Here is a 13,856-nt window from a genome sequence, read left to right as displayed (position 1 = left end):
CCTGTAACACACACTCACAATCATTCACTTCCTTTTGCAGATTCCATGCTCATTAATTTACAAACAAATACAAAATCTAGGCATGGGGAAAACAGCGAAAAATTTGGCAGCAGTAAACTGAGGGTCTGTAGCAGAGTTTAAGCCTGGGGGCTTGGCTACTGTTGAACTCAAACCTGGGGTCTAGTGTGGGGGGTCTGGAGGGAGGCCCAGTGTTTTGAGTGAGATCTCAAAGAGCTGAGGCCACATGCAGCCAAGAACCACTTCAGACAGCTGCTTATAACGAGAGGATTACTGACAGGCAGACAGACAGAAAGGCACACACACTAATTGCACAAACTTCCATACAGGCACATGCACAAAAGACACACACATACTGACAGCATGTCTAAAGACTCTGAACACGAAAAGAACCAGCAGACCACAGACGTGGCCGAGAAGAATAAGAAACCATTTGAAACGTTGCCAGTATTATCAGCTGCATTCCGAACAAAGCGCAAAGCCAAGCCAGCAAAACTTTCGTAGTGCAGGACTAAATGTTGCAGAGGAGAAGACAGAAGATGGTAAAGACAGGACTATAGTAGGGCTGGAACAACACGTCATATTACGTAAATGAGTTGAATTGGGTGGAATGCATCGATTTTTCGCACTATTTAATTTCCCCAATGATGGTGGGTCCCGGGAATGCTGAAAGACAGCCATTACAAAAATAGAGCCAGATCTAAAGTGTGAAATTTTTTGAAACAGAGGCAGAATAAAATGGCAAAGGCCACAGCAGCACAACTTCTATGCAGGAGCATCTGAAAAGAAACACAAAAACATCCCTGGGCTCTCTTCACTCAAAACGACAGCATAAGTATTTGGATTATTGCAATGAAATGTTACACAGCACTAGAATACGGTTGTCAGTCTCATATTTTGTGCTTAATATGGCTGCATTCATACAGCATTCTGCTTTTTACAAGCTGCCATGACTGCAAAGCTCTCTGCAACCGGTTACAAAATCATTAAATGCTGTTGTTGGTTATTTAAAATATCTAGTGGATGAACTCGCACCTCGATTGGACTCATTTATTTAATGAGCGCTGTCGATCGTGGTAAAACTTCACGGTTTTATGGACACCGCCATGGTTACTGCTTTGGTTAGTTAGAATGCGGTTGTGACTTTAGCGGTTCGATCATACAGCTGAATGAACATATTCATGCTGCTACTTTAAATCTCCTGAATGACCAAAACATTTCAGGATTTCACAAGCAGTTGCAGCTGTAAATCCCAAAAAGTGACTGAGAGCAGCCGTAGTAAACACCTTTCCTAATTTGTCCTACACTGTAATAGATTAATCAGGAGCAGAAAAAAAAAGATTTGATAGATTGTTAGATTATTTGATTTATCGCAAAATTAATCGATTGGAAACAATCGTTTGTTCCAGCCCTTGACTATACAGACATTACAGAAAAACACACTTAATTTTCTATTAGCACAGTCAGGCATTTATGCATTTATGTCTATTAGTTGCAAATAATCTGGTTGCTCCTTAAAAGGCATCCATTAAATTTACAATATATCCCATTAATAATTCACTGGAATGCACAAAGAATCTCTCGTTTTTCTCCTCAAATCCTCACGTCTCTTTCCAGATTTGTTTTCACAGATAAATAAAAAAATTCTCTGTCAAAATGACAGAAATCACTTTGAAAAAGTATCACACAATGCTGAAGATTTGAACATTTTTGATTAATGCAACATACGTTACATAATACAGATATCCATTACTCCAGTGATATTGAACCCATCCATTATTGCAGTGGAAAGTACCTTGTTGATGCTTTTACACATTTAAATGTACTTTTAATGCTCGATGGTTGAAGGGCGAGTCGAATATCTATTTGTACCCTATATATATATATATTTTTTTTTTTTTTTTTTTTTTATAATTGCGTAATTTGCGTAAATTAAGGTATAATTGCGTAATTTGCATTTTTAGAGCGAGCCTTTCACTGATGATATTACAGCTTAACGTTACACCCATAATTCACACAAAGCATCATGGGGTGTAGGAATATGGTGGATAGTTCACCCAAAACCAAAAAAAATCTGTCATTGACTCAATTGTCTTCCAATGTATGCACAGAAACGGTAATACATTTCTCAAAACCTCCTCATTTTTGTTCCACAGAAGTCATACAGTTTTACAAATGACATAAAGGAGAGTAAATGATTCCTTCAGGTCCTCTCAAAAACACAAATGCAAATTTACAAAGTAACATTGGATTATTTTAGTCTTGTTCCTCCATTCTTCACTATGGTATCACTAAATTATTAAAAGTAGTGCTGAGCAGAGAGGAGGTTGGTTATGATGCATGAAGAAGTAGTCCATGGGAAAACTCTCATAAATAAAACACAATGGGATACAACCACATGCGACATCTTCATCGATGTTACACAAGCCTGTCCTAACACGCTTGACTCTCCACAAGTCTTGAACTTGATAACTAGAGCGATGCATTATCAGAGGCTTCACATCATACTACAGATGCACTGATCGACCGGTCACCACATGCTCGGACCGGACTGGTGGAAGTTCTTCACTGTTGCCCCGTTTACACGCACACTTTTATGTCATTCCGATTAAACGATTCTGTGGACAGTTTACATGAGACGTTATCTAAACCGATCTGGTGTTGCTGTAAAAAAACACCTCAGAGAAATAAATTCTTCTGTCAGACGCAGTTGAAGTAGAAAGTGTCTGGGACAAACGCTGTCAGATGAGATGGCGTAGCCAGGCTATGTCTGTGTCATTATTCCAACATTATCTTCATAACTCGCTGGTCTGGGGCTGGAGCTCTCTCGGGACGCTGGTCTGGGGCTGGAGCCCTCTCGGGACGCTGGTCTGGGGCTGTCACTTGGCTCTGGACGAGATGCGTAGCTTGGCTCTGAACGTGGACGGGAGACATGGCGTGGCTCTGGACATGGACAGGTGGCTCAGGCTTAGCAGGCAAGACGTGACTGTGGAATTATGGAGCCCCTCTTCCACAATTCCCACAGTCCACAAGAACCACTTAGAAATAAAATGAAATCAATATATTGACATGGGGTACAAGGGGTTTCTACTGAGGGCATAAGTGCCGCAAGATCAGGGTCCAAACCAAAACATCCCAGGGCAAACAATCAATGAAGCACAAGAAATCCTTCACATAGTCCTCAATGGGTCGATGTCCTTGACGCAGACGAAGCAGAGTGACTGCCGGGTTCATAGTTGTGATTCTAGTTTTTTGTAACAAATGTCCACTGAAGGCAAGTTTGCTGAACCCAAGTGCAGTCTTATTATTAACTTAAATCAAAATGCAAAACATGGAACAAAGACTTGGCATGGTGTGGCTAAACATAGGACTCACCGACAGCAGGTTACAACATCAATACTAGACAAAGACCATGACAAACATGAGGATTTAAATACACAAGGACCAATGACAAGACAAGGGACACCTGTGAACAATGATGAGACAAAGAACCAATGACATGACAAGAACACATGGCACGATCACATGAGGGCAAGGGAATCACATGACAAACCAGGAAAACATGACAAACTAAAAACAGGAACAAAAAATAAACACACTGTGACACTAAATAACTACTTTAATTGTAAGCATTAATCTGTAGCCCATTTCATTTTACAATGAAAGACTATTTATTCATTTCTGTTGTATTTTTTACCTGAATGTTAGACCCACCTGAAAAACTTAATCTCTCTTTATTCTATATCGCATTGATGTTGTTTGAAATTGGTTTAATAAATTTGCAACTGAAAATAATGGCGTGCGACTGAACTATTTCGGCGCACTGGTGCGAGGGATCAGATTGATTCTCATGAATAGATGTATAATACAATCGGAATAAAAAGTACAACACCCAAAAATGCATCAACACTGAGCAAGAGCTACGCTTCGTACTGTGATCGGCTGCTTTTCATGCCTTCAGTCAAAGACTTTGCTTCTGTCTGCAGAGCAAGTGCAAAAAAATGTGTGCAACGGACTACTTCAAAGATTGTTTACATGGTGAAAATGGTCTAGTACGTGCGTATGGCTGCGTCACACCATCTCATGCTGCTGATGTTTCTTTGTAGCCAAATTAACTGGAAATACTATTTGGATTATCATAAATCATCATAAACAAGGTCGGAAATGAATGGGGGCTTGGGGCAGAAATGCCGCAATTTAAAAAAAATTCTGTCTCTGTTCTCATTTTATTACTTACTTTTTACTTGTACTTGTTTTAGGAAAATAAAATGTTGCATTGAAGAAAAGTAGATGCGTGTCAATTATAGTTCTTAGAAAAAAAATCTGCCAAGAAAATAGCAATCGGTGCATCTCTACATCACACTGCTTTCCTTTTCAAGAGTTTATGGGCTATGAGTTGTATGAGCCTCCTGCATGTCTCAAGAAGCACCTTCTTTACAGCCTGCCTGGGGTCAGCTTTCACAGGAAGTGCAGAAGAGGCAGAGACATGACTGGTCTGCAGAACAGGAGCACATATATCAAGTGAAGTTTTATTGATGACCTTACAAGAGGTGAATTTTGTATATATGCTGCCACTATTTTTTTGGTCCCAAAGTGCGTTTGAGCTGACAGTGATCGATCTGAAATGGCTATTAAACAGCAATGGCAACGCAACATTTTCTTATCGAAGTATTAGTGTACAATGAATAACAGACACAGGCTGACCAGATGGGAAATACGCAGCAGATCTGTGGAATAATGTGCATGTCAGCAGAACTAAACCACTGATTCAGATGCTGCTGTATAGTCTAAAAGCAGCAGAGCTCTTTGAAACGAACACCTGAGCTCCAACACGCTGCAAGATATAGTGATGACAAATGTATTACTGCTAACAGTGCTCTGCTGGGTATGACCTTCACACCACATTCTTTTAAATGACTGAACTGCTCACTTACTTCCCCCTCAGTTAATGATGGGGAACCGAGGCCACCGCACTGCTCATATTTAACACGCACTTTAATAAAACACCAAAATACAGAGAATGAGACCCAGGGCTCGACAATAAGCAATGTCCGATGGGCTGGGGCCAGCGTGAACGAAGCTTGAGACAGTAGACAGAGGTGTCACTTGCCGGATCGGGCCAGTGCTGCATAGTCACCAAAGTTCATCATTTGCACATGTTTTTAAGCTTTAGGAATTTAAATATGAGAATTTAAGGAGATGCAGTTCAGTGGAACGAATAAATGCGCAAAGTCTAGAGACAGGTTTTTTAAAAGTGTGAAACTTTTTAATGAGCGCCACACTGCAAAAAACGAGACACGAGCGCAACGCTTAAAAGACAGACATCTGTCTACAATGCGTTTTACATTGATAAACAATGGAAAAAGAGCACAGTGGAATGGGGGAAAAAACAACTCTATATTTTAGGGCTGCCCCCTAATAGTCGACTAAACGTTAGATGAACGACTAACCGCGAGTCGACTAGAAGAGGCTTGGTCGATTTTATTAGTCTGTTAGACGCAGAACCAAAACTCCAACGGAAGTGGCGAAATCATGCAGGCTGTGACGGACAGATTGTTAACGGCAGCAAACATTCGCCCATCATTCATTGACCTCAAATATGGCTTATCATTTGAAGCATGCAAGTAGTAGCAATTTTTATAAGCTTACTGCATGACATACAAGCGCTGGCACGATCACTTGCATTTAACTTTAAACACTGTCATTTTTGGTCATAGAGGAGTAATACAAACTGTAAAAAGACCTACTTTCATTTTTGTAAACGCACAATAACAACAAAACGTGCTTTTGTAAAATAATGAAAACAATCAGGGTGAGCTTGATCTGCCATCTTGGTCTCAGTGAACTTGAGCATGTAACAAATTAACTGAAACTCAGCGTATACTTGCCTCACAGACATGAGAAATATAGGCTATCTATAGAAAGATTGAAATGTCTTTTTAAATTAACCAATTCAAGAGGAAAACAAATATTCTCAGATTATGTAATCCGTATGAAACGTGCATATAGGCGCGTCCACTGCGGAAATGACGAGTCAGCATCGCTGACTTAATCTCTGCAGCAGAAAACAACTTCCATAAATTAAAATGTTTAAACGGCCTCCTTGCTGATTTTATCACGCCACATTCATAATCATAACATTTGTCAGCATGCTGTTGCAAGCATTGTGTGTGCATTTGAGCACTGATTAGGCTACAGTATGTATAGACAATTAAAGGCTCATTATGATGATTTATGGCTTAATAAACACACGATTAGAAGACTAATGGATTAAATGAACAACTAGTCGACTAGAAAAATCTTTAGTCGAGGGCAGCCCCAGTATATAGGGTCCGTGAACAGTGTCCGTAAAGTGAAGTGACAGCAGCCTAATATTTCTGCTAAATTCATAGCAGTGACAAATTACATTTTCCAATAAGTTTAAAATTATTTTTACCTTTTATCTGTTTTGTTGTTTTACCTTTAAAATGGAATTTCTTCTTACCCAATTAAACATAGCCTACGCATAATTTATTATGTCAGATTGACTTTATGCATGGTTACTTCCTGGTTTTACTTCCAGCTTGGGCATTTCTAGTGAACTGTTAGCTCTCAGTCTGTACGTCGACAGTAACAAAACCATCAATGGTTGACTATGTTGTATTTATATTTCAATGCAGTTATCATACTTACCTAATTTGCAAATAAATCAGTTTTATTGATTGCAATAAAGTCTTGAAGCTAATGGGAACATTGGAAGAAACAAACAAACCCTGTCTGTATTTGGACAGACAAACATTTTCCAGCACTTCAAAAGTTATTTTTAATGTGACGACCAAAAACATTATTTGTTCATCTTTTTGAGGTCCCCATTTGTAAAACTGAACGTTTCAAGATGTAGGAAAATTCACTGATGCTCAAGAAGGAAACATGATGCATTAAGAGCCGGGGGTTGAAAACATTTTAACAGACATACTTTTTTTGTTTTGTTTTAAAGATAATCTTCTCATTTAGTTCTGCACTTCAGAAGCTACAAAATATGCTTACATGCATCTCAGAAGACCCTGATCTTCATATTTCAAAAAGTTTACACCCCCTGGTATTAATATGCATCGTGTTTCCTTCTGGAGCACCACAGAATGTTTTCACCTTTTGTAATAATCACCTAGAAGTCCCTCAGTTGTCCTCAATGTGAAAAGATGGATCTCAAAAAAACAGACGCTGATGGAAAGGGTTAAAATATGCAAAAGATGCTGGAAAACCAAAGTTTTCACACAAAAAATAATGTGTGGTACCTGCATTTTTCTAAAGAACATTGGGCAGTTTAACTGCTCAGGAAAAACAAGGGATGACAAAAACAGCTGTGGATAATGATGCACAGCATCATCTGTATGCAAACTTTTGAACAGGGTCATTTTTATAAATTCAGCCATTTGTCTTGTAGACTAGGCCTATATGTAAACATATTTTATGTATAATATTGTATTCAGGAGAGTACTAAATAAATAACAAGCATTTTGTATGATCCTCTAATAATTAACATTTGACAAATTCTGCAAGGTGCATTTAAGTTTTGACCACGACTGTGTATAAACTTCCGTTTAAAAGACACTAAATGCAGCTTAAAACCTCTAATCACAATCCACATTCTCTCTCTTCCTCAGCTTTGACCTCACCACTACAGAAACAACAGCACAGGAATGCAAGTAGCGCTGGGCCACACACCGAGCCAGTTAACACACACATTAGACACCTGTTCTGCCACTGTCAGTTTAGATGACTTGCTACCAGACATTAACTGGACCAATATGCAATCCTTCCTCTGCTTCTCATCTTTGATTTTGCACAGACTAGGTTGGCTGACAACTAGAATTAGCTAGTGATCTTGTTCATATTCTGTCTCTCTGAAGAGTCACAGTTCCATCAAACTGCTTGAGGGTGTACCATGTTGAAGTCTTATTAAATGTCTTCCTTTACCCGCAGCGTTTCTTTTCTATGTAAACATCAGAACAGCTCTTCAGATTGTTCAGATCTTGAACAATTGGATTGCAATATAATAGTGTGTACAGTGTATTTATAGTTGACCACTAAAATTAATCTCTGCAAAAAGAATAAATTCATTCCACTATTCCTCTGCTACATCATATTGGAGTCCACACCGGTCATGACGCCAATGAAATACAGCAAAATCTTCTGTTGAACGTCTCTTCTCGCTCATGCTCACGTGTGGATTATGTGGTTCCTACACTTCTATATGCTGACATAATTCTGTTTGGGAGAAGTAAAGTTAATGTAGCCTAAACAACCAGATCCATTTACACTCGACCGAGCCGCGTTTTGTCTGAGTCGCAAACCACCTCCTGATGATTGCCATGTTCAAACACATCTTGGAGGACTTTTAAACATGGTCAATATAGCTAACAACTAGTAAAAGGGCATTATGTGACCAAATGTAAATACTCTCTGAGTGTATGTTTGTATTAAAAGCCATGTCACAGTATAATTATCGATGTTAGACTGGTGCACGTGTTTACAAGACACATTAGCTCGGTTTCAGGCTCAAAAACAGGCGATGACCTGAAATGATCCATGCATGATTTTCTTCTCCATTCAAGTGAGCATTTTCAGCCCTTCATATTTCACTAATCCTGCAGGACCTCCAAAGAACACATTTCCTACTTTCGGTACACATTACTCATGGAATTCAAAGGGATGCAAGGAATTCTCTGCATTCTAGTCTCAGAAAACATTTGTGCTAACTGACCTCTAAGGACTTTAGTTAAAGTCACGCATAAGGCATTGTGTTCCCTCTCGTGTTTAATTACTTGCATTCTAAAAGGTTACAGCCATCAAAAGAAGGAGTGATCAGGACATGGACTGTAACGTCAGCCTGTCAACTGACACTACGAGACGACAAGTGAGAGTGTGTGTAAAGAGGTCAAGAAGAGGGGAATCAGAGGGAGTGCAGACAGGGCACTTCTGAGCAGTGATATCTGACACAGCAGATAGCAAGTCTCAAACAAACCACTGTCTCCAGCGTTTCCCACAGGGCAGCAGGACTGAGAAACCTCTCAGTACCTATTTGAACAAAGGTTAGAGTGCATTCCGTCATTTCATTACTTGAATACGTGACCGTTTTCACTACATCCCAATTGCTCACGGTGACAGAATAAACCATGCCAAGACATACATTGTACAGTTTATTATGGTTTGCATTGTTTCGCCGATTTGCCAATTGTCCAAGTGGCCTTATCAACCAGGGTCAAGATATGATATGAATTTCACATGATCAAGAATTGCAAAACATACAACCTAGATTATGCCATTTACTTCTATTTGAGTATCATAGTAATTGTGTGTGCATATTAACTTTATCAGAAACACTTTATAAGAATGGATAAATTAACTAATGGTAACAAATGAAACCTTATTGTAAAGCGTTACTGGTAATAGTTTATCGAACATGTCTTACAACAACAACAACACGCAGCACAGGACATAGTATAGCTCTAGTGGAAATATCAGAGAACAGCACATGGCTGGTTGTAAACTCAGAAGCAGCAGCACTAGGTGAACTTAAATCAACTATTTGACACACATTCACTTGATTATTGTCAGACCAACCCTAGCAGTTGAGCACTCACGATGAGTTTGCCCTGTTGCACAGGGCGAACCCACCCGGTTATGTCAGTGTCAATCCCCGCGTCAACACTATGTTGAAATAAAGCCGATTCCTTCCACGCATCAAGGATAGTGGGCTCGTTTCATTGTTTTTGTCTGTCCAGTTTAACTTAACGGTCGGGAGCACTTGACACAGAGAACTCGCGCTGTCAAGTGCACCCGACCGTTGTTTCGAGCAAAACCGGACACACAAAAACAAGTCAATACTCGAGTTTTCTACAAAACTCATTTTAACACTCCCCTCAAGAACTAAACATTTGATATTTGTAGTCATATTTATAAATAAACAACGTCGTAAATGTTTGCGGTGCCAAAAGAGAAATAAGTTATTACTCACTCGAGCTGTGTATTGTGTTTGGGAAGTCCAGTCAAGACGTCTTGGGTTTCTTGGGCGGTCACTCCAGAGAGAGAGAAAAAGTTGCCTCTCTTTGCTTTTAAAAGGTAAAAAAAAAATAAGATTTTAATTAAAATATCCCAGGTTTGAGTAGGTCTTTGCGTCCAAAGTGTTTTTCTTTCCAGGCAAAACGCCTCGTACAATCTACGTTCAACGAGGCAGGCGGGCGGAAGTAATCCTTGTCTTGATTGGACGGTTCACTAAAATAGGGTGGGACCAAAGTGTAATCCTGAAATCCGATTGGCTGTTACATAATCAATCATATGCCACACCTGCCCTTATGCTCTACAAAATTATGCTTTATTATAAGACGTCTATAGGGAGAGTGTGCAAACGTAAATAAATCATAAAGACGTGTTTCATTGTTACTATGAAGAAAGTATTTAGCATGGGGTAATTTCCACGAGTTAATGAATGATTCTCCCCTAAGAGTTCAGACGACAGAACACCTGTCTTTCCTGTTCTGCACATGACCGGCAGTTTTTTTTTTTTTTTTTTTCTATTTGAATATCTCGCCTATCCATCTCTAGTAACTTGACTTGATTCGTCTCGACACGCTAGTCCTTGTTGTCTCACTCAGTGGTTTTCTTCAGTGAGGAAATTTATAACGCAGACTGGTTTGACAAGTTTGAAATAAGACAATGCCTCGTGGCTTCAACTAAGGTTCAGTTTCAACCTATGGTTTCAACACAACAACAAATGGAAAATGTTCAGTTAATCTGTTCAGAACAAATAACTATTGAAATGTTATAGCCAATGGTAAGTTTTAGAAAGAAAGAAAGAAAGAAAGAAAGAAAGAAAGAAAGAAAGAAAGAAAGAAAGAAAGAAAGAAAGAAAGAAAGAAAGAAAGAAAGAAAGAAAGACATTTTGACGTGCGTACAGGGCCCAACACTCACAAACTACGCCACACCTTTACATTAAGACTACAGCACCCTCTCGTGGTCGACATATGAGATTAAGGCACTTGCACTGAGAAGACTACTCATATGTTTGGAGAAAAGTTTGGACATTTCTACTTGTCCTTCATAATATCATTCAGGTTCAACCATGAAATTATATTGAAATCAAATTAAATAAACAATTAAACACATCAGCTTGCAAGTTATAATACTAATCATCCCATTTTACAGACCTTAGAAGAAGCAACGTCTTGGTAAAACTTTTATGGTTTTTATGGTGTAAACAGTGCAACAAAAAAAACTGTAAATATGATTATAGATATAGAAATTTTGGTAAAACTTTACAATAAGGTTTAATTTGTTAATATTAGTTATAACACTGAAAATGTATTCTGGAGCATGCATTTATATGTTAATTTCAAGATTAAGTTGTATCTTTTAATGTTATTTAACGAACCTGAGTCAACATGCAAACTGTACTTTGATTCAATATTTAACATTATGGCACTTAATCAGATGCAAGTGTGAAAACAAACTTCTTTACAGTTTGCAATTTTTGGTTTTGGTATATGTGCTGAGAATAACTCACATAATATCTTATTTGGACTTTCGATTTGGACCAAATTAATTTAATTCATTCAAGATTAATTGGTAATATTTTAGAATGCTATAGTGATAGTGTGACTTACATTTACATTTGCACTATTGTACATGTAAATGAGTGAACTGATTCTGGAAACTGTATCTGCAAAGAGGCAGCAGGAGCTCATATGAAAGGCCACAGACAATCGGTGTGCTGATGCACCTGCTTCCATTGTTAGAATAAAACAAACAAAAGAGGATGTCATGTCAAAAAGTTATTTCTGAACATTACAGAGTCCCAAAAGCTTGTGTAATATTCCTTGTGAAATGTATAGCTTTGTTTAGTAGCTTATTTGTAACAGTTGTCATAATTATTCATAATTTCTCTAAAAGCCAGTAGGCCTCTAATCACAGGTGGAGTGCCTCAAGAAAGTATTCTCCCCCTTTGACTATTTTCTTATGTAAAATTAAAACATATAGGATTTTTATTCCCAGATCTATACATAAATAATTCTCTTTGCAATGTTAAAATGAGTGAAAAGGGAAAGAAAGAAATGAAATGACAATTATATTAAAATAATCATTAGCAATGTGTTCATTTAAATCCACCATGGTAAATCACTAAGGCAGCAAGATTAAGCTAGGATTGGGCCTTAGTTCAACTATAGCATTTAAGTTTCTTTTATAAACGTTCCTTAGAAAAAAACATTACTGGATTTTGAGACAAAACAATGGCCCTGACTTAATTTAAGTTATGGTACTGCAAGTTGCTTTCAGTTAAAACAGCTCAATCATGCATTATACTCTGAGACTATGTTTAAGTCTTGTCTGTGAAACCGGGGTTAGAGTTATACTATAACTTGATTATAAAAAGTTAACTAGGATGCTGTTTGTGGATATTCAAGATGAAGTGTTAGGAGAAAAACAGCGGAAAAACAGATAAAATGACTGAAAAAACTTTAGCCAAATCCTTTTTATGAACATCATCCATTGCAAGAAAAATGAAAAAAAAAAAAAAAAAAAAGTGTTTGTGGATAAAATGAAATTGGCTAAGACCTATGATGTCGGAAGGGGGGAGACAAAACCTAAAATCTTCTGGAAGATCTGAAAGTTAAGATCTTTGCCCTTTAAAAGCACAATAGAACAATAACCCAAAGCACTGACACTATTGGATGAGAACAAAAGAACTGAATTGAGCTGTCACTATTGTCTTCTGTACAGCTGCCTTTGAAATCGTTTCAGAATTGTTAGGCTTCTGAAGAGCTGCTGTATGGCTGAACTGATTCACTTTGCAACATCGACACTTTCACTAAACCCAATTTAATCAATATTTAACTTACTTGAGCTGAATAATTATATTGTCCTGTGTCTAGCTTCTTTATAGCTTAATTAGATTTGCTTTATATGAATTAAATTAATTATGATGAACTTTGCAGCATTGACAGTGTTATTGAACTAAATTGAATCAACTTTGAACTAAATAAAGCTGCACAATGACGCTATTGTCTACTCCTGCTTTACAGCTAAAATTGAAGTCATTCATTAATTGATGAGTTTTGCAACACTGTAATGTCCTACTTTATTTCTGTTAAGCTGCTTTGATACAATATAAAGCGCTATACAAATAAATGTGAATTGACTTGAGTTTGAAATCTGGAATAGCCTAATGTGCAACCGAAAATCTGTATGAGCAGCAAATTGCTGTCCATGCTGCACCACACTCTCTCCATCTCATTTGGCAGAGTTGGCACAAAATTTGCATGGAAACACAGACAAAAATCTAGTCTAAATGTGCAAAGCCTCAGAGACACACACAACCCCAGAAAACTCACAGCTGTAATTGCTGCTGGCAGACATTTGAAATGTTTAACACTAGTTACTTTCATGTTAGATGAACAAAACATGTCTGCCACTAATGCTTTTAAATAAAAATGTTTTTATATCAACTTAAGGGAAGGCTCTGTACCTCTGAAGAGATCATGTTGAAAAGTGATTTGGTAGCTAGCCATTCAAAAAGTGCGCTCACATGTATCTGTTCCCAGAATTCCTCAGACTCGTTTGTTTTAGTGAGTCATACTGCATCAGGACCTTTCTGCATTTGTCTCGTTGGCGCTATAGCTACATATGCACTGACTCAAAATGTCCAGTAGATTTCAGTATTGAGTTTAAATTCCAGCCACCGAGACTCAGCATTTCTCAACAGCTGCAGTAAAGCTCGAAGTTAGGTTCAAAAATCAGATTTCTCTATTAGAATGCGAAGCACTTGGGGGTTTTACGCGTTTTATCCCTGCGGATAAAATCCA

The 13,856-nt window shown here is 38.1% G+C and overlaps 1 protein-coding gene across 2 annotated transcripts in view; it reads right to left on the bottom strand.

Annotated features, from left to right (window-relative positions):
* Positions 1 to 10,243, bottom strand: part of mpp7a (MAGUK p55 scaffold protein 7a) — a 164,851-nt gene extending 154,608 nt beyond the window's left edge. Inside the window, exon 1 of one of the 2 annotated variants that reach the window (XM_079801430.1) lies at positions 10,016 to 10,243. The gene's annotated coding sequence lies outside the window, so the exon portion shown is untranslated. The remainder of the gene's footprint in view (positions 1 to 10,015) is intronic. The other variant, XM_079801431.1, reaches the window with a different exon arrangement.
* Positions 10,244 to 13,856: the final 3,613 nt, after the last annotated feature.

The sequence above is a fragment of the Gobio gobio genome, assembly GCF_949357685.1.
Source record: "Gobio gobio genome assembly, chromosome: 20".
Taxonomy (NCBI): Eukaryota; Metazoa; Chordata; class Actinopteri; order Cypriniformes; family Gobionidae; genus Gobio; species Gobio gobio.
This window is presented reverse-complemented; position numbering and strand designations above follow the sequence as displayed.